We start from the raw sequence: 21318 nt of genomic DNA on the forward strand, positions 1-21318 counted from the left end.
CATGGCAACCCCCTCCAGTAATCTTGCCCGGAGAATCCCACAGACAGAGGAGCCTGGTGGGCTACAGTTCATGAGGTCAAGAAAGAGTCAGACATGACTTGGTGCCTAAACAACAACAACAACATATACACACTACTATATATAAAATATATAACCAACAAAGACCTACTGTATACAGAGAACTATACTTAATATTTTGTAATAACCTATAAGGGAAAAGAATTGGAAAAATCTGAAAAAGAATATATATATATACACATACATACAGGAATCACTTTACTGTACACCTGAGACTAACGTGATATTGTAAATCAACTATACTTCAATAAAAACAAAACAGGGGAATTCCCTGGTGGTCCGGTGGTTAGGACTCCATCCTTTCAAGGCTGAGGGCCTAGGTTCAGTCCTTGGATGGGGAGCTAAGGTCTCACAAACTGTGTGGTGTGGCCAAAATAGACAAACAGAAGAAAACAGACTGTCAATCAACTAAAGTTTCTTACTTGTTCTTAAGACTTGTAGGGCAAGATTGCACAGAGAAAAACCGTAGGAAAGAGAAGTTGAAGAATGGGCTAAGACAGTGCTTGTTGCTTTTATGTGTCATGTATGAATATGTTAATAATAAAGAAGATATTCACGTAATAATAATAAAGAAGATGAGAAATGAGCACAGTATGTCCTTGCCAATCAATCACATATATATATGTTTAATGTGCAGTGTCCCTGCAGAAGGCCTAGAAGATGAGGCATGTCCTTTTGGAGGTCGCACCACTGGACTAACTTGTATGATGCTGGTGACAAGTGCATGAGGTCAGAAAGAGGCTGACGCACACAGAGAGGCTGCCTGAAGGGAGTGGGGTACCTCAGCTGGACTCAGAGGGACGGTGGGGCATGCACAGGCCAAGGGGGGAGAGAGGTCCTTCTAGGGTGTGAGGAGATGGTCAGGGGGCACAAACGCCAGCGTCTGTGGTAAGGGGAAGGGAGGGAGAGCAGAGAGGTGTGCCAGTGAGTTGAAGGAGGCATAGTTAAAACACTCCCCTTGAGGGGACTTCCCGGTGGTCCAGTGGTTAAGACTCAATGCTCCCAATGCAGGATGCCCAGGTTCGATGCCTGGTCAGGGAACTCGATCCCACATGCCACAACTTAAGATCTCACGTGCCACAATGAAGATTGAAGATCCCGCATGATGCAACTAAGACCTGATACAGTCAAATAAATAAATATTTCAAAAATCACACCTCTTGAGGGATAAACACTGCAGACAGTGGAGAGGCATGGTTGGCTCCTGAGCAACGGACAGAAGCCATGTTTTCAGATGGTGATTGTGCCAGAATGACAGCAGGCCTTGGATCCTCTTTCTCTTTCACTCAGGGAGCCCAGAGAGGCCAACCAGACCCCCAGCCCTGACATAGATTATGGTAGCGGCAGCAGGGAGCAATTTTGGAAACTCTGTTCTCTCATTGATGGTTTCTAGTTCCTTGTCCCCAAAGGGAACACTTTTAAAGGAAAACAGTGAAAGTGAAAGAGTGAATGTTAGTCACTCAGTCATGTCAGACTCTTTTGCAACCCAATGAACTGTAGCCCACCAGGCTCCACTGTCTATGGAATTCTCCAGGCAAGAATACTGGAGTGGATTGTCATTCCCTTCTCCAGGGGATCTTCCCCACCCAGGGATCGAACCTGGGGCTCCCACATTGCAGGTAGATTCTTTACCGTCTGAGCTGCCAAAAATGGTATGTCTGGTTAATGGGGTTTTCAAAAGGCAGTCACCTATGAGTATAAAGAGTGGGAAAGGAGAAAATAGCCAAAGAGTTTTCAAAGCTGCAAAGCAGGAGGTTGTTTGGTTATTAACTCAGAGCAGGGCTGAGAAAGCGGAATTTCAAACTGGTCATGGGGAAAGTTGTGACCTGAATGGTATGGCAGAACATCCCCCCCGCAAAGACTCACAAGTGCCAATTCCAGGTGCTTCTGGAAGAGGAGGTGAAAGTGGGACTAAGAATAGGACGATCCACTGAAAGTCCATTTAAGAACTCAGATGTTCAGATGCCTTCCCCTGCTCTGTGAACCGAAGTGGCTCTCCCTTCGCTTCCTCACTCCCCCATCTCAGACAGAAGACTGCACTTTTACTTATTATCTGGAGAGGGTTTTAAAAAGTGTCTTTGCATAGAAAACAAACTTATGGTTACCAAACATGAAAGAGTGGGGCAAGGGGATAAATTAAGAGTTTGAGATTAACAGATATACATTACTATATATAAATTAGACACACAACAAGGACTTACTGTATAGCACAGGGAACTATAGTCAATATCTTGAGATAACATATTATGGAAAAGAATCACAATATATATAAAACTGAATTACTTAGCTGTACACGTGAAACTAACACAACATTGTAAACAAATTATACTTTAATAAAAAAACTAAAAATGTCTTTGGGAGAGATACAAAGCGTAGTTAAAAGTAGGATGCCCACTTGAAAACAGGAAGATTTGATATATATTTTTTTAATGAACATTGTATCCCCAGCCAAACTTGCTTGTGCTCTCAACTCCCAGAAACTTGACATTCAGGCTTGGACTCTCTAGGAAGGAGATTGAATACTGACATCAGAGATTTGCCAATTAAAAGGCTTACCCAGATCACCATAGAATGGTGGTTCTCAAACATTAGCCTATATCAGAATCCCCCGGAGGGTTTGTTAAAACACAAACTGCCAGGGTTTCAAATCCAGTAAACCTGGAGTGGGGCCTAAGAATGTACATTTCTTAGAAGTTCCCAGGTGATGCTGCTGCTGAAGGTCCAGGAACCACACTTGGAAGACTGCTACTCTAGAGCAGCAGGATTGGAATATAAAGTTGTGAACATTTCCAGAAAATAAAGATGAGAGATATTAAAAACAGTTTTTAAAATGATTACTCTAAGAGTCCAAACAAAAGGAGATTTAGAAAGAATAGGGAGAGAGAGGGGAAGAAAACATCAAATAAATAATTCAAGAAAATTTTCCATACCTAAGGGACACAAGCTTATAGATGGAAGGGATCACAGAAGTATCTAACACAATGGGTGAAAATCAACTCACACAAATACATAACATCATGAATTTCAGGACCTTGGGGACAAAGACCCTTAAAACTTCTAAAGAAAAAATAAATATTATATACAAAGGATTGAGAATCCTTCTGGCTTTGGATTTCTTAATAGCAACTCTGAAATTTGCAAGAAAACAGAAAAACGCCTTTCAAAATTCTAAGGGAAAATAATTCAACTTAGAATTCTGTATCCAGGGACTTCCCTGGTGATCCAGCAGTTAAGAATCCATCTCACAATGTGGGGGATGCGGGTTCCATCCCTGATTGAGGAACTAAGATCCCACTTGCTGCAAAGCAACTAAGCCCTTGCACCACAACTAGAGAGTCTGAGAGACGAAACAAAAGATCCTGCATGATGCAGTGAAGATCCCACATGCTGCAACTAAGACCTGATGCAGCCAAATAAATAAATTTTTTGAAAAGAATTCTATGTGAGCACAGGAAAAAACTTCTGTGACATACAAGGTCTCATAGAATTGCTGCCTGTGCATTCTTGCTCAGAAAGCAGCTGGAGGAGATGGTCCACCAAAATGTTGGAAAACATCTAGAAAGGGGAAAACGCAGAATCTAGGAAACTGGAGATGCAACCCGAGATGGAGTCAGAAGGAATTTCTATGATGATGAAAGCAACCTCAGGGTGACGGCTAAGCCCTAAGCATAAGGAGCAACCAGCCTACACAGAAGCTGCTCAGAAGCCTCCTGATAAGCCAAGAAGAGGGACTTGAGGTGTTTGGATATGGTGAGAAATCTAGTAGGTTGAGAAAGAGTTTGGGTTGCAGTAGCCTTCTTAGAGGAGAAGGCAATGGCAACGCACTCCAGTACTCTTGCCTGGAAAATCCCATGGACGGAGGAGCCTGGTAGGCTGCAGTCCATGAGGTTGCAAAGAGTCGGACACGACTGAGCGACTTTACTTTCACTTTTCACTTTCATGCATTGGAGAAGGAAATGGCAACCCACTCCAGTGTTCTTGCCTGGAGAATCCCAGGGATGGGGGAGCCTGGTGGGCTGCCGTCTATGGGGTCGCACAGAGTCGGACACAACTGAAGTGACTTAGCTTAGCAGCCTTCTTAGAGCCGGAGAAGGCAATGGCAACACACTCCAGTACTCTTGCCTGGAAACTCCCATGGACGGAGGAGCCTGGTAGGCTGCAGTCCGTGGGGTCGCTAAGAGTCGGACACGACTGAGTGACTTCACTTTCACTTTTAACTTTCATGCATTGGAGAAGGAAATGGCAACCCACTCCAGTGTTCTTGCCTGGAGAATCCCAGGGACGGGGGAGCCTGGTGGGCTGCCGTCTATGGGGCTGCACAGAGTCGAACACGACTGAAGTGACTTAGCAGCAGCAGCAGCCTTCTTAGAGCAAAGGCAGCCAGGAGGTGGTAATAAGGCTCAATAAGTACAGCCTGACTTAATTCCAATTTTCCACACAATGATGAAAAGTCCCTTCCTCCACCAACAGCCACATTCCCATGCATATTTGGGAAGGCAGAAATATCTAGGCTGATTTTATCATACTAAAGAGGGAAAAGAATCATCAAAGTTCAACCTCTCCATCATCAGACGACCTCAGAGTCTCCCCAGTATGAAATTCCAAATGTCTGGGTCCAGGCATGCTCATGCGTAGAAGGGAAACTGGTGATTGGAAAAGTTCATTGTTTTTATTGAACAAGAACTTGCTTGCTGGGGTATAATTACATGACACAGGTTCCTTTTTCATTTTTTTATAGGGAAGCATTTTGCCGTTAGCTCGGAGTATGGCATGATATGTTTTATGGCCAGGGATTTTTTTTCACTGTGTAATATTCTTCTCAGTGGTTTCTTTAAAGTCAAAATGACACCAAATGAGAGCAGTTTGTCTTCTCACCCTAGCCCCGCCCCAGAGCTGTAGTGCTTGTGCCTGAACAAACATCTCTTCGAGCAACAGAATACAAAAAAAAAAAAAACTATAAAGGACTAAAAACTGCATGCATGCCCAGTTGGGGAAAATTAGGAACAAGATACAAAAAGAGCAAAAACCCCCTGCACACAGCATCACCATGGGGGTGGGCAGACCACCAAGCCGCCCCTCCAGCAGACCCTTGGATCGGTCCCTACCTTCACCCCATTTGAGGGACCAATTCACCCCTGCCTCAAGGAGCCAGCAAGGACACTTGTTACTTGCTTTCGCTCCTTCATGTGGCAGCATGAGTCCCAATAATTCAGCCTCACCTGAATTCCTCGTCTGGCCTCTTCTCAATTTCTATTGATTTAAAGAGTCCGAGAACCTAGGTCAGTCATGACCTTATACATTTCACTTCAGTGGAACCGGTCACCTTTAGTGATTCGCATTAGGTATCACAGTCCCATTCTACAACTTTCACAGCATAAAATGTAGGACTAATCAGGATGGGAAAATATCTCAACAGGTTGAAATAAATAACAAGCCCTCTACCTATGACCTCGGAGAAGGCACTGGCGACCCACTCCAGTACTCTTGCCTGGAAACTCCCATGGACGGAGGAGCCTGTGGGCTGCAGTCCATGGAATCGCTAGGAGTCGGACACGACTGAGCGACTTCACTTTCACTTTTCACTTCCATGCATTGGAGAAGGAAATGGCAACCAACTCCAGTGTTCTTGCCTGGAGAATCCCAGGGACAGGGGAGCCTGGTGGGCTGCCGTCTATGGGGTCACACAGAGTTGGACACGACTGATGTCAGTTAGCAGCAGCAGCTACCTATGACGTAAGAAAAGGCACCAAAATATCCTGTCCCATCATTCCACGATACAACCAAGAGTACTCCAAAGGAGACAAGACCCTGCGGACCAGGCTTTGGCCCTGCCCTGCTGCGTGTCACTCATCCACGCATCCACCCACCATGATGAACAACTGCCCCAACACCCACTGTGAGCTCCTTTTGGGAGTCTGGCAGACCCTCTCCAACTTCCCCACTCCACCACCCCCACATCTCCTCTATCCAGACCAGGGGTCCCTTGCAGACTTGAGTCCATCGCAAGCCAGTAGCACCCCTACCTGGCCCCAGTGCCCCCTACCCCCTACCCACTTACACAGGTACCTTTCTCCCAGTATCCAGGACTGGCCACTGGCCACCTCCCCTGGCACTGTGGCCAAGGGAGGGTGAAAAATATAGATTATTCATCTTTGAATCTGAGCGCCTAGCACAATGTGGCATGAAACCATGCCTAATAAATACTTGTTGAATGAACGGGTGAATGACTTAAGGGGCTTTGGTAAATGCCACATGAGCACTTCCCTGGTGGTCCAGTGGTGAAGACTCTGAGCTTCCAATTTAAGGGGGGCCCAGGTTCAATCCCTGCTCAGGGAATTAGATCCCATGTGCCACACACAACTTCAAGAATTCACATGCCAGAACTAAAAAGATCCCACGTGCCGCAACTAAGACCCAGTGCAGCCAAATAAATTTAAAAAATATGTAAAAAAGAAAAAAAGATGTAAATGCCACATGAATTTCTTGTGTCATATGACTGCCCCCAAAATGCTAATACTAAAGGCTTAATGCTGTAGAGTTGAGGTCTTTGACACTCCACTGGGGTGCATTGACAGCTTTAATTTCTCTCATTTGTTTAGGATAAAGAAAATCTACAGAAAGTCATAATGTAAATATTAATGGAGATTAAGTTCTTTTTATTTGTAGATTCAAATCAATGTGACTAGTCCCTGTTTACTGTGCAGACCGCCACTTAAGAATGCCTTTACCTGGCCAGTAGGACTGTGAATTGCAGTCACGGGTAGCATATTTTGACGCACTGCAGCTTACAGGTGCCTAGCGATGTGGATTTACTGATCATATGACCTAGTTTTAGCTTAACTCCCAAGTGAGCCATCAGGCTTAAAAAGATTCCTACGAAGAAACCATGTGTTAAAAATAATACTCATAATACGGGCACGCTGGAACAAGATGGAGGCTGAGCAGATGTTTCTTCTAGTATGAGCTCTTTGTCAGCCACATCATGTGGCAAAGACAGCCATAATCTAATCAGATCTGAGCTGAAGTCGGCCCTCAAGTTGAGATTATCAAGAGACAATTTGAAACATGAGTTTCCAATCACTGCCGTCTTAATGACAAGCCTGGCCTTTGAGTGTCTATGGTATGTTGGGACTATCTGGTGACCGTCAGAAGCCTTCAGAACAGAGGTCTTTAACCATAAATAAATACATCGGATTTCAAAGGAAACCAACGAGACTGAAATCATTATCAAATTATTAAAACAAATTTGTGCTATAGATATGTACATATACATACAGGCTTCTTTAGTAAATCATTAAGTAACAAGATCCGTGGCAGATCTAATGACTCTCATCATTTCACAGTGTTGATGAGCATATGTGATATCTTAAGATATCTGCTAATACTACTGAGATTTGTTGCCTACGTATATAATTGAAGGAAATGCTAAATTGCAGTCAGAGGCTAGTAAAAATGGAGATGTCATTTCTTTCCCATCCAGTTCACGAACCCTGTGAATTCTATCCTTGAACCTCAGGTCAAGAGCCACAGTCTAGAGCAAATTAAAGGCTACTGGCCCCATCTCGCACAACCTCGTTACCAGGTGTTCTGTTAACAACCGTTTGAAGAAAAAAAATCATACCCAGCCTCCAACTGAATCAGAGATCAAACATCAAAACGTTTATGACAAGCAGGCACCAAAACCAGTTATGCAATCTGCTCTTGTAACTCAGTGAAGTGCCATGTCTCTGACCTGAAGCACACCAACAAGAGCCTTGGTGAAAAGATATGCTGAATAGAGAAATTACAATATTTAAGTGGCAGGATTCAACTAACCCTCGGTTACAACAGGCACACTGTCCCCTTCTAAAGGTGGTAGGCCACGGGAGTAAACAGTCTGTGGTCTGGGAGGCCACATCCCAGGGTCTTCCCCTCAGGGCCTCTAGATTCACAGATCCCGTTCAGCAGCAGCAGAGGTCCTAGTGCAGTATTTCTAGCTGACCCCCACATCTTGTTGTTTTCTTTGAAGTACAGTGTTGATTCACAATGTTGCGTTAGTTTCAGGTGGACAGCACAGTGAATATGTATATATATATTTTTTCTTTTCCAGATTCTTTTCCCTTATTACAAACACTGAGTAGAGTTCCCTGTGCTATACTGTAGGTCCCTGTTGGTTATCTATTTTATTTATAGTAGTGTAGCCAATCCCCCCCACTCCAGTGCTCTTGCCCGAAAAATCCCATGGATGGAGGAGGCTGGTAGGCTGCAGTCCGTGGGGTCGCAAAGAGTCGGACACGACTGAGCGACTTCACTTTCACTTTTCACTTTCCTGCATTGGAGAAGGAAATGGCAACCCGCTCCAGTGTTCTTGCCTGGAGAATCCCAGGGACGGGGGAGCCTGGTGGGCTGCCGTCTATGGGATCGCACAGAGTCGGACACGACTTAAGTGACTTAGCAGCAGCAGCAGCCAATCCCCCAGAGAAGGCAATGGCACCCCACTCCAGTACTCTTGCCTGGAAACTCCTATGGATGGAGGAGCCTGGTAGGCTGCAGTCCATGGGGCTGCGAAGAGTTGGACACGACTGAACAACTTCACTTTCACTTTTCACTTGCATGCATTGGAGAAGAAAATGGCAACCCACTCCAGTGTTCTTGCCTGGAGAATCCCAGGGACGGGGGAGCCTATCCCAGGGGGAGAATCCCAGGGACGGGCGGCTGTCGTCTATGGGGTTGCACAGAGTCGGACACGACTGAAGCGACTTAGCAGCAGCAGCAGCCAATCCCCAAGTCTTGAAAACCACTTATTTTGTCAATAAAAATTTACTTCTAACATTTAAAAGTGCTCATTGGTGGACCCTCTGGTATAGATCTAGATAGCCAACGTGCTTGTAATAGGTATTGTTGGAGTGTAGATTTCTGATGCAAGTTTTTCAAATGCTAAGTAACCATCCCTGAGATATGTACCCCTCATTATTGTCTTACAGATGTAAAGCCACCTCTTCTACAGTACAGATTAAAAACAAGCTATCTATACTGAAGTACTGTGTTATGGACTAAACTGTGTCCCCCCCTCCCCAAGGTTGAAACACCCAATGTGACTGTATTTAGAGATAAGGCCTTGAGGGAGATAATCACAGTTAGAGGTTGTAAGGGTGGGACTTTAATCCTATAGGACTGGTGACCTCATAAGGAAAGGAAAGTTTGGACATACACACAAACACACAGAGAAAGGGGAATACATGTGAAGACACAGGGAGAATGCCATGTGAAGACAATTTCTGACTATTTATTACATCTCTTGATTCCTGGGGGTCAGGAATTCAGAACAGTCACAGTGGGGACAGCTTGGCTCTGCTCCATGATGTCTGGGGCTTTGGCTAAAAGATGTGAAGTGAGGGGCCTGGAAGATACACTTCCACGGTAGAGCAGTATCATGGCCAGCAAGGTGGTGGCATGCTAGTTGACGTCTCACCATGTGAATCTCCCAATGCTTCTTGAATGTTCTTACAGCATGGCAGCTAGTGTCCCCCAGAGCAAGCTACACAAGAAAGCAAGGCGAAAGCTGCAATGTCCAGCATAGTGATTATAGACAACAATACTGTACGATAAGTTTCAAAGTTGCTAAGAGACTAGATCTTAAGTGGTCCCACCATAAAAAAATTAAATGATAGGGATTCCCTGGTAGCTCAGTGGTGAAGAGTCCATCTGCCAATATAGGGGACATGGGTTCAATCCCTGATTCAGGTGGCTCCTACATGCCACGGAGCAAATGAGCCTGGGTGCCACAACTATTGAGCCTGTGCTCTAGAGCCCAGGAGCCCCAACTACTGAAGCCCAAGCACCCTAGAACCCCTGCTCCACAATGAGAGAAGTCACTGCAACGAGCAGCCTGAACACCTTGACTAGAGAGTAACCTCTGCTTGCTGCAACTAGAGAAAGCCCACTCACGGCAACGAAGACCAAGCACAGCCAAAAATAAACAACTAAAATTATTGAAAAAGTGAAATGATAGTTATGGATTGTGATAGACATATTAGCTAATGCTATGATGGGAATCATATTGCAATATATAAATGTATTGTTGGCCAAAAAGTTCATTAAGCCAAATGAACTTTTTGAACAACCCAACATAAAACCAACATGTTGTATGCCTTAAACTTACACAGTGTTACATGTCAATTATTTCTCAATATAAATGAATTCTTTTTTTTCCTTTGGCCACAACGCATGGCTTGCAGGATCTCAGTTTCCTGACCAAGGATTGAACCTGGACCACAGCAGTGAAAGCCCTGAGTCCTAACCACTGGACCACCAGGGAATTCCTAAATGAATTGCTTTTTTAAAGAAAGTTGCAATGCCTTTTATAAACAACCTCAAAAGACACATGCCAGCACATCCACAGAAGTCTACTGATCACAGTAGATTCCTAGCAGATTCACCCTGATTCAGTGTAGCAGGGGATTGTGCAAGGACAGGAATATTAGGTGTGGCTCACTGGGCCCATCTTGGAGACTGGCTACCACATCCCCCATCATCTCTACATGTGGATAATGATGCATACTAATGACAAGGAAAGTAGGTCAGACGTGGCTTCCCTATTCATGGTTTTTGAGAAAGATGCTAGTCAAGAAACACGATCTTAAAAGATTCAGGATGTCTTCCCTTCTCATATTCCTCCACTGGGGATCTGGTCTCATCATCATAACCATAATAATGATCATCATCTTTGTCACTGTTATCAGTTACTGAGCATTTAACTATGAGCCAGGCACCGTGTTAGGTGTTCTACAAACATGATCTCCTTTAGTCTTGTCTGCTGATCTCCTTTAGTCTTGTCTAAAATCTTGGAAAAGAAGGTATGATTGGCCCCACTTTACAAATGAAGAAAAGTGAGATTCAAAAGGATAAGAAACTTCACACCTAGCTGGTCATGGAACCAGAATTTGAATACGGGGCTCTCTTGGTCTTTGTTTTCTGTCACACTGCCTCCCTGTCTGTATTAGTCAGAGAAACAGAACCAAGAGGGTGTGTGTGTGTGTGTGTGTGTGTGTAGAAAGAGAGAGAGACAGAGATTTATTTTAAGGAATTGGCTCACATGATTAAGGAGACTGACAAGGCCCAAGGTCTTTAATCAGCAAGCTGGAGACCCACAACAGCCAATGGTATAGTTCCAGTCTGAATGCCTTCAGGTTCAAAACCCAGGGAGACCCAGTGTTTCACTCCGAGTTAAAAAAACAGGAAAAAACAGATGTCCCAGCTGGAAGGCAGTCAGATAGGAGGAGTTTCCCCTTACCTCCAGGACGGTCAGCTTTTTGTTCTATTGGAACCTTCAACTGATTGGATAAGGCCCACCCACATACGAGAGGGCAATCTGCTTTACTCAGTCCATCGATTCAAATGTTAATCTCATCCAAAAACACTCTCAAAGATATACCCCAAATAATATTTGCCCAAATATTTGGGTCCCCATGGCCCAGTCAAGCTCACACCTGCAATTAGCTTTCACACTGTCCCCCATGAACTCAACCTGTTTATCCTTGGACATTCTTAGCTTGTGGGACCATTTTTGCTCTTGCCTGGCCTAAATCTTATGCTTTAAAGAGTCCTGCCCTCACCCATACATAATTCATGTATTTTCATAATGTTATTGAAAATTTCTCCTCTTGATAATATCTCCTCTTACAATAGGTGGGGAAAATAGAAGACAGACAAAAGGGATATTAGGGTATCCTAGTTCTAAACACTTTTTCTTAATAGGTTTGGGGGGAAATCAATTGAAAATACCTTAATAGGAAAATATTTTAATAGTCTAGGACAGTTATTAAATTATAAAGTACATCAGAATCATCCAAGGGCCTGTTAAAACACAGATGGCTGGACCCCATCTGCAGAATTTCTGATTCAGTAGATCTAGGATAGGGCCTGGGAATTTGCATTTCTACCAAGTTTCCATGATACTAATTCTACTGGTCTAAGACTACATTTTGAGTAGGAAAACGCTAGGGGGAAAAGCCTGTCCATGACGTGACCAGAACTGATATGGCGTTCAAGGACCTGTATTTCTGCTATCTTGGTACACTTGACCATTTCAGACTACCTCACAGTCTCAGATGGCTGCATGAGCTCCAGCCATCAGGACTAGATTCTAAATAAATGTTAAAAGGAACAGAGAAAGACCACTCCTCTTAAGGATACTTCCCAGAAGTTCCATGCAAGACTTCTACTTACATTCCACTGACCAGAACTTAGTCATATGCCACAACTCGCTGCAAAGGAAGCTGGGAAAATAATTTTTTTTTCTCCAGGAGGCTATGTGCCCACCTAAAATTCTATTACTTTTAAATAGTGAAGAATGGGACTTCTCTGATTGTCCAGTGGTTGGTAATCTGCCTCCCAATGCAGGGGAAATGGGTTTGATCCCTGGTTGGGGAACTTAGCCTGCACACCACAACTAGAGACCCATGTGCTACAATGAAAAACCCAGCGTAGCCAAAAAAAAAAAAAAATATATATATATATATAGCGAGGGGAGGGGACAGAGGGAGAGCTAGTTAGGGACAATGAATGGCCTCTGCCATGGGGATCCCTTCAGCTTACTTGGAACACAAAATTATTCTTTCCTTATGTCAGCATGTAACCTGGGCCTACTTTCCCTTCTGGGTCAGAGGCACAGTCCATGCAGCTCAATAAATAGGATTTAGAACCTAGCAAAGCCTAGTGATTCAGGAATTACCAGTCTGGCCTATGTCACATGTGCTCCTTGCTAACTGCTGGAAGAATGAAGATGGAACTCCAAAGCTAGATTTGGGCATTCCCGTGTTCCCTCTCACTGGTTTGGTTAATTGGTTATCCTGTTAACTGGCAGAGGTTTTGGCTTCCTCTGGTTCACTTGCCTTCTGAAATCCAGTAAGAATCAGACGTCAGCAACTTTAGGGGGGAATGTCCTCCAGAGGAAAGACCTGGAACTCCAGCAATGCACATAATTAAACTTGCTCACTCAGTTCTAGAAAGGACATAGAATAAACAAGCTTTTCACAATCCCTGTAGCTGTGCCAGACGACAGAGGTTTTTTCTAAGACCCCTCCCCCCACCAAGTTCTGGGCCCCAAGGTGGAGGATGGGCCTGTGAGATCTCGGCTGCTAAGAGAAAAGGAGGCGTGGGAAAAAATGCCGCCAGAGTCAAAGCTCAAACAGACATTTTCTTCAATGCTTGACTCAGTGGTTTAATTTTTAATGTGGCTCTGGTTGATGAAACCGAGATCCAAATAGAAACTACTGTTCCCTGATTAACCCTTCTAGCCACTGGGTGCCACTATTGATTTGTTCGGTTAACCAAACTGCCAAAAAAAAAAACTACTTTGGGGGGACGTGGGGGAGGCAGAATTCTCAGTATAGATTACTTTGGTAAAGCAGGAAGTGAAAACTGAACCCAAAAAAAAGTCTGTATGTGTGTGTATATATATATTCCCTTAGATGTATGTCATTTTTTTTTCTGACTTCCTCTCACCAGACAACAACATACTTTTATTACTTTTATTTCTCTGTAGTATCTCCTCCTTGATCTTATAATGAATTTCAGAGTAATGCTTTGAAGAACTGCTTCGAAAATTACATTACGTTTCCTAAAGTTCCTTACCACTCTCTAAAAAAAACCAAAAAAACAAATATGTACAAACTCTACTGCTTCGTAACGTTTGCAATCATTTATACACGTCATCATCATTGACAACAAATGTTTATAAAGTGCCTACTATGAGCCTGGGCTGGTGAATAGAAAAATGAACAGGTTCCTGCCAGCAAAGGGTTATATTCTCTCTTTATCGGTGGAAATATGACATATAGTCAAGAATATAAAGGTAGGGACTTTCCTGGTGGTCTAGTGGTGAGGACTCTGCGCTTCCACTGCAGGGAGCCTGGATTTGATCCCTTCTCTCCTTCTGTATCCTCAAGTACACTTCATCTTCTTCCATGGCCAAGCCCCAAGTTTTTTCTGATGTGCACCCTGTTGTGTGGTCAGGGAAGGGAATTTTTAAGGAGGTGAATTATGCTTGATCCAAGCCAACCATGATGGCCTAATATTCCTTACCAAAGACTGGTGGAGTACAGCCTTGTGACCCAGTCCTAGACAATGGGTGGCTGTTGTTTAGTCACTAAGTTGTGTCCAACTCTCTGAGACCCCATGGACTGTAGCCCACCAGGCTCCTATCCATGGGATTTCCCAGGCCAAGGATACTGGAGTGAGCTGCATTTCCTTCTCCAGGGGATCTTCCCAAACCAGGGATCAAACCCACATCTCCTGCTTGGCAGGTGGATTCTTTGCCACTGAGCCACCTGGGAAGCAGAATCTAGACAAAGTGACTGGAAGTAAAATCCACCACCCACAGAGAAGGAGGTGTCAGTTTCTTTAAACTGAACCTGTGATGTCTTCGATTGCTTTGGTCGTCTTTAGACCAGGAGAGTCATCACCTCCAACAAGCCGAGAATAGTGGAGCAGAGATGCTAGCCCCTCCCCACCCCTCAAAATGAACCTACCTCAGGAGTTCTCTTGTGAGACACAGTCGCATTTTGTGAATGCGCGTTTCATTTCCCTGTAGTTGAAGGCAGGGAAGCAATGGCCATGGATGCTGGCTGTGTTGCATAGTTCACTGGGGTCCATCTGCCTATGAGGAAGACATCATCAAGCCCGTGTAAGGGATGAAGCAATGGAATCTGAGAGGTTAATACCACATCCCACGTCACCCTGGTGGAACCCTATTTGAAACACAATCAGTTCCCAATAAAGGTTTGATGGGGTTCCTTTATGGCTCAGCTGGTAAAGGATCCGCCTGCAATGTGGGAGACCTGGGTTCGATCCCTGGGTTGGGAAGTTCTCCTGGAGAAGGGAAAGCCTACCCACTCCAGTATTCTGACCTGGAGAATTTCATGGACTGTATAGTCCTGGGGTTGCAAAGAGTCGGACACGACTGAGCAACTTTCACCAGTGGCCCAGCATGGGATACAGCTGAGTGGCTGCAGGGCACAGCCATTTGGTGGCCAGGAAACACAACCCTGTGGGAGACACACCCTGTCCCAAACTTCAGACAATTCCTCCACCCTCCAGCCTAAGCATCTTCCAATTCATCCCAAACAACAGTGTTCTGGGTTTCACTGAAAAGCCTCTAACCAAGCTCTTGGGTGAAGACTATCATTCGGACTGGAAAGTCCTTCCTAGGATCTGGCCTCAGTCTCCCCCATGGGAGTCCAGTTCGGGGATCCCCAGCTCCAGAACAAGACGGCCCTGTCCCGCTCCATCTCTTTAGCAGGAAGGAGAGACTGTGGCCTTGGATTCAGCACCCCGCCCTCCAGGCAGAGCCCGCGACTGTGAAAAGAAATCTCTTTGGAGACAAAGACTGCCCTGCTCCCAGTGGCCGTCAGCAGCACAAGTCCCGGAATCCCGGAGCTCCCTTTCCAGCGTCCTTCACGCTCCTTAGCCAAATGGAAAGCCCGCTCGGCAAAGCGATGCTTCTGCCCTCCCTTCTTTTGTTCGGCGTCCATTACGAGACCGTGATGCTGGTTCAGCACGCACATTTCTCTCTGGCTAGCCACCCAGCTCTGAAGCTGGGACTTGAGGGCTGAGGGCTGTCCTTCACCTGGCGCCACACTGCAGCCCATCCCCGCCAGCTTCCTGAGGGCGGGGTTCTAGGCAAGGAGAACTGCTCTCAAGATTGCTTAAGGCCCCTGGGGAAATGACAAGGAGAAATTAATCTTCCATTGCTAATCTTCCTACGCAGCTGGATCAGAACTGTTGCCTGCAGGAGATCGTTGCCTGGCTCCCATGGGCGCCCGGGGTCCCCCCACGCTGCCAACAGGCAGGGGGCCAGGTGGACCGAGCTCAGGAGGCCACACGGGGTGTGATTGTCACACACCTTGCCCTGGGTCCCCTGGCAGAATTCCCCACCATTAGGCCCCAGTCACTGATATGTGACCTTGATCATCCACCTACACTTATCCCTCCAAATGCACAGTGTCTGGACCTCTTTTCAGCCTCCACTTACGTGCGCTCCTTCTGGGCTTCACTCACCCTCTTCCCACCCCAAGGCTGGGCCCTCTGCCTGGAGTTCTTATTTGTCACAGGTGTAATGACTTTCATGGCATGTCCCTGGCAGACCATGAGGGCAGGTATCTGTCTAGTTTGCCTGGGGTACCTAGCACAGTGCCCAGTGTGAACTGAATACTCAGAAATAGGTGTTAGATGAAGGCAAACATTCTTGGAGCTTAAGATGTACAAAGCATGGTCTTGGGCACTGCGGCGATGCAGAATGAACACATCATCATCACCATCACAGCTAATTCACTTCATCTGCAACTAATGACCCCAAGGTTTGCAAGTGTGCTTAGTCACTTCAGTCGTGTCCGACTCTGTGCGACCCCATGGACCGTAGCCCACCAGGTTCCTCTGTCCATGGGATTCTCCAGGCAAGAATACTGGAGTGGGGTGCCGTGCCCGCCTCTGGGGGATCTTCCCAACCCAGGGATCGAACCCACATCTCTTTCGTCTCCTGCATTGGCAGGTGGGTTCTTTACCACTAAGCACCACCTGGAAAGCCCCAGATCCCAAGGATTAGGTATAATTTAGTTTCTCCATTTACGGAGGAAGAAACTGAGGCACAGACATGTTAAGAAACTTGCTCAATGCAGGTCATCCATTCCAGAACATACGTTTGTGACCCCTATGCTATCATGCCTTCCAAACTGTATGCCCTCTTGGGTGCCTCCACATGCCTCCCTAAGTAGACCGTTCCCTGTTTTAGGGCAGGACAGGCCTTTCATCTCGTTGGTATTTTCCCCTAGCCGGGAGCCATCCAGGCTCTCAGTAAATACCAGTTAACAATCGTACCTGATTCAGTCAAAAGAAATCACAAGCTTAGTTTTCACGGGCTTGCTTTCTAAGACAAAACGAGATAGGAAGTGAAAAAGAAAAATACGTTACAGGGGAATCAGGGATTTGCCCCCCGCATTGGACAGATTCTTATCCTTTTCCTTCAGAGCTTGCTGCTTTTGTAAAACTGAAGCGAGAAAGAAGGAAATAGAGGTTGGAACATTAGTGAAGCAGGTCAGAGATTTGCCTGTGATCTCCAAGGCTGCGTGTGTTCCTTGATCTATAAGTCTGAGAATTCCCAGGAGGGGCCTTGTTCATCCCACGTGGAATTTGGCGAGGGGCAAGAACAGGACAGGGAGTTGACAGGGCAGGGGCAGTGTGCTGCTCCTAGATTTGCCAGTCTGCTGCAGAGCAGCCTGACTCACTGTCTCTGCGACTGGGAAATTAGGATGCAGCTGCCCCTGACCTTGGCACCCTGAGCAACAGTATCTGTTAAGACTGCATTAGGGTGCAAGTAACTGAGCACTTTGTGAATGGCATCCTCAACAAACCCAAGGGTTATTTTCCTCACAAAAGAAGTCTAGAATTCGACGTCTATAGATATGAGCTCAGTGCCTTAATACATCAGGGAAAGCGTTTCTGTGATCCTCCTGGTCTTCCCTTCTGGCCTCAAGACAGCTGCTGCAGCTCTAAGAGCATGTTCATGGTCAAGGCAGGAAGGCGGGGGAGGTGTGCCAGCAGCAAAAATATCTGTTCCTTTTATAAAGAAGTGAAAGCTTTCCAAGAAACCTTCCAAAAGGCTTTGGCTTATGAGCCAATACCTGGCAGCGGGTCACGTGGCCACCCATAATTGTGAAGGGAGCCGGGAGAGAGAGCTTTCAGGCCTTTCACTTTATACATCAGGGAAGCGGGTTGGGAATGGGGCTTGGCTGCAGTTTTTCCCAAAGCAGGGCCTGAGCTGAGGATTCGGGTGCAGGTTGCTTATTCGGAAGGTGACCCGCGGAAGCATGGTGAGGGAGTAGGGAGATGAGATGAAGAGGGAAGCCCATTCTGGGGGTGTTGATGAGCAAGTTACCCTGAGGGTGGCAGCTCCCTCCCACCCAAGACCCCAAGAGGCTATGTGGGACACATGTCAGAACACATCCCCACTCCAAACACCCAACTCGGGGTTAGCTGGGTTGACCATTTCCCCAGGATGCTCACTCTGTGGCATTTCCAGGTTGCATGCTTCCAGCAAGATCCCTGGTGCCAAAGGAAGTCCACAGGCCGAGAAGGAAAGAGAAGCAAGCCCTTTAAGCTCTCTAGAAACAGCTCAGTGCAACTGCAGGCGAACTCAGAAGTGGGCCAAGGGGATCCAGAGATGGCCCCTGACACTGGTAACCCCTGCTGTCCCTCCTGACTCCACCCCCCAAGGCCCAGTGCTTGGTGACTCCCCAGGGCCCCTCCCTTCAGCTATTTTCCTTCTAGGTCCTTCTCTACATCCATCCTCTCCCCTCCCCCACCTACCCTCAGATAGGCCCTTGGGTACTCCAGAAAGAGTGTAATAAACTTACACATTAATATTATATTAATATATCAATAACATGCTCAGTCACTCAGTCATGTCCAACTCTGCAACCCCATTCTCCAGTTAACTGGAGTATTCTCCAGTTAAGAATACTGGAGTGGGTTGCCATGCCGTCCTCCATGGTTCTTCCCGACCCAGGGATTGAACTTGAGTCTCTTACATCTCCTGCATTGCAGGTGAAATCTTTACCCACTGAGCCACAGAGGAAGCCCTATATCAATAACAATAGTATATACAAGGCCCCTTGAGTTCACCATGAACCTTTGTATGTATTATTTTGTTTAAAACTCACAATGTTGCCTAGTGATGAATCTTAGGTTCAGAGAAGTTAAGTAACTTGCCCAGAGATACTCAGCTAATATCAATACATGGACCAAGCTGGGTAACTTCTAAATGCTAATACTCCAATATCAAGCTATTCCTACCCACCTCCCCGCCCCCCCCCCCGCCACGATGCCTTCTATTTTCCTGTCCTGCATAGGCAGTCAATAAATATTTGTTTTTAAAGGACTTTTGCACCCCTCCAAAAAAATTGCTACTTGTGGGAACTGTAGATGTGGGAGAGTCTGCTGTGCTGTGCTTAGTCACTCAGTTGTGTCCGACTCTTTGCAAGCCCATGGATTGTATAGCCTTCCAGGCTCCTCTGTCCATGGGGATTGTCCAGGCAAGAGTACTGGAGTGGGTTGCCATGCTCTCCTCCAGGGGATCTTCCCAACTCAGGGACTGAACCCAGGTCTGATGCATTGCAGGCAGATTCTTTACCATCTAAGCCAAGAGGCAAAGCCAAGAATACTGGAGTGGGTAGCCTATCCCTTCTCCACAGCATCTTCCCGACCCAGGAATCTGTGTCTCCTGCATTGCAGGTGGATTCTTTACCAGCTGAGCTACCAGGGAAGCGGGAGGTCTGCTAGGAAACACGTTCTAGAATAAAATCCAAACTAGCCAATATGGCCCTCCACTGTCTAACAGTTACCCACCTTTCCTTTCATCTCATCTTTCTCCTTCTGTCTACCTGCCTTCACCTCCCCAAGTCACATCCTTCACTAATTATACTCCTATTCCTTGAACAAGCCATGCTCTTTCCTGCCTGTTTTTGCTGTTCCCTGTCTAAAATACTCTTCCCCTAGTTCTATTATTACTGACTCTGACTCATCTTGAAGCTCTCAGGTTAAATGTTACCTCTGTTGTTAAGATAGGAGTCCTCCCCATCCCACCCCCCAAAAAACTATTCTTTTCTCCCTTGATTAAAAAAAAATTTTTTTTAACTTTTTTTTTTTTAAACTTTAACTTTTTCACTGAACCCATGGTTTGCCATAACAAGGTGTACATTTCCCAGTTAGATGTGACCGTGTGACAAAGTTCTGGCCAATAAGGGATAAGATGGAATGGTGGATACAATTTACAGAAAGTGTCCTTAATGTGGAGTCTGCCAGCTGGAATGGGCCCCAGAAGGCCGGAGCTCAAGCAGAGGAGACCAGGGATGCTGCAAGCTATATAGAGAAGCCTCACATCCAACATGGTGAGGAGCCATAGGATAGCCATAGCCCAGGAGGCCTGGAGGCCAACAGCATTCTCAAGCATGAGGAAACAGCTGTGTAAATGTCTCCATTCCCAGGATGGACACAGAAATGGCTGTGAGGCTGGAAAACCAAAAGGCCTCTGGGTAGTAGTGAGGGGACTAGAGTGGACCACAGGAACCAGAGACTGTGGCAGCTCTAAAATGATCAGCAGCCAATGCAGGAAGAAAGAGAGGCTATAGTTGACTGTATTTGGAAAGCAGCCTATACAACACTAATGAATTCACATGCTCTTCTAGAATGTGCCATTACCACCCCCACCCCCACCCCCGCCCCCGCCAAGAAGTAGTCGTCCTCTCCAACTCTTGAAGTTTGGCAGGCTTTTGTGACCACCTTGACAAATGGAATGTGATGACGTGATACCACACGATTTTTAAGGACTAGGTCATGAAAGGCCAAGTGGCGTACTCCAACCCCTCTCCTCTTGGAGCCCAGTTGCCATGCTGTGAGGAAGCCCAGACCACAGGCAGAGGTCATGTATAGGTGTTCCAGCTGACAGCCCCAGATGAGGTCTCAGACGACACCCTGCAACCACTGTCTGAGGGGGCCATGGAGTGATGCCAACCCCCAGTCCTCAGGCCACCCCAGCTGACACCAAAGAGCTGTCCCTACCAAGCCCTGCTCAAATCACGGATTTTATTGGAAAAATAAATACTGTGTTTATTTTGAGTTTTGGAGAGTTTTGGTATGCATCTAGAGGTGGATAATCCAATTGGGCAGAAGTTAGGGAGTACCAGGAAATGGCAACCCACTCCAGTATTCTTGCCTGGAGAATCCCAGGGACAGAGGAGCCTAGTGGGCTGTCATCTATGGGGTCACACAGAGTCGGACACGACTGAAGCGACTTAGCAGCAGCAGCAGGGAGTACCAGCAGTGGCCTGTAGGGCCAGGGGCCAGCCCTCGATCACCCCTGGGAGAAGGGAAAGGAAGAGGTGAGGATGAGGGAGGGCCGCATTTACCCTGAGAGGAACTACCTCTAAACAAGAAGTGCTGAGCTGGATTGAACTGGCATGCTGACAGTTTCCACCATCAGTGGAAATAAGAGCTCGAGAGCCAAGGTAATTCTAGTTAATTCTGGAGCTTTATAACCAGTGGAGCGGAATTCCTTCCCCCTGCCCTGCCCTCCATTCCTCTCCCACCCTCACTGCACTCCCCCCCCAACCTACTGGATGCTTGTTTTTAAAAACTCATGTTAAAAGAAACTTAGAGACTGCAAACAAAGAAGAAGAAAAAGTAAGTAAAAAGGAAAAGGAAAATAAA

General features: G+C 46.1%; 1 long non-coding RNA gene across 2 annotated transcripts in view; it reads right to left on the minus strand.

Moving 5' to 3' along the window:
* LOC138986462 (uncharacterized) overlaps window positions 1-21318 on the minus strand; it is a 58169-nt gene that overhangs the window by 15967 nt on the left and 20884 nt on the right. Inside the window, exons 3-4 of one of the 2 annotated variants that reach the window (XR_011463312.1) lie at window positions 14589-14716; window positions 12929-13060 (exon numbers count right to left, since the gene is read on the minus strand). This is a non-coding gene — a long non-coding RNA (uncharacterized lncRNA). Of the gene's footprint in view, window positions 1-12928; window positions 13061-14588; window positions 14717-21318 lie in introns of those variants that run through there. The other variant, XR_011463313.1, reaches the window with a different exon arrangement.

Source organism: Bos mutus, chromosome X, assembly GCF_027580195.1.
Source record: "Bos mutus isolate GX-2022 chromosome X, NWIPB_WYAK_1.1, whole genome shotgun sequence".
NCBI lineage: Eukaryota > Metazoa > Chordata > Mammalia > Artiodactyla > Bovidae > Bos > Bos mutus.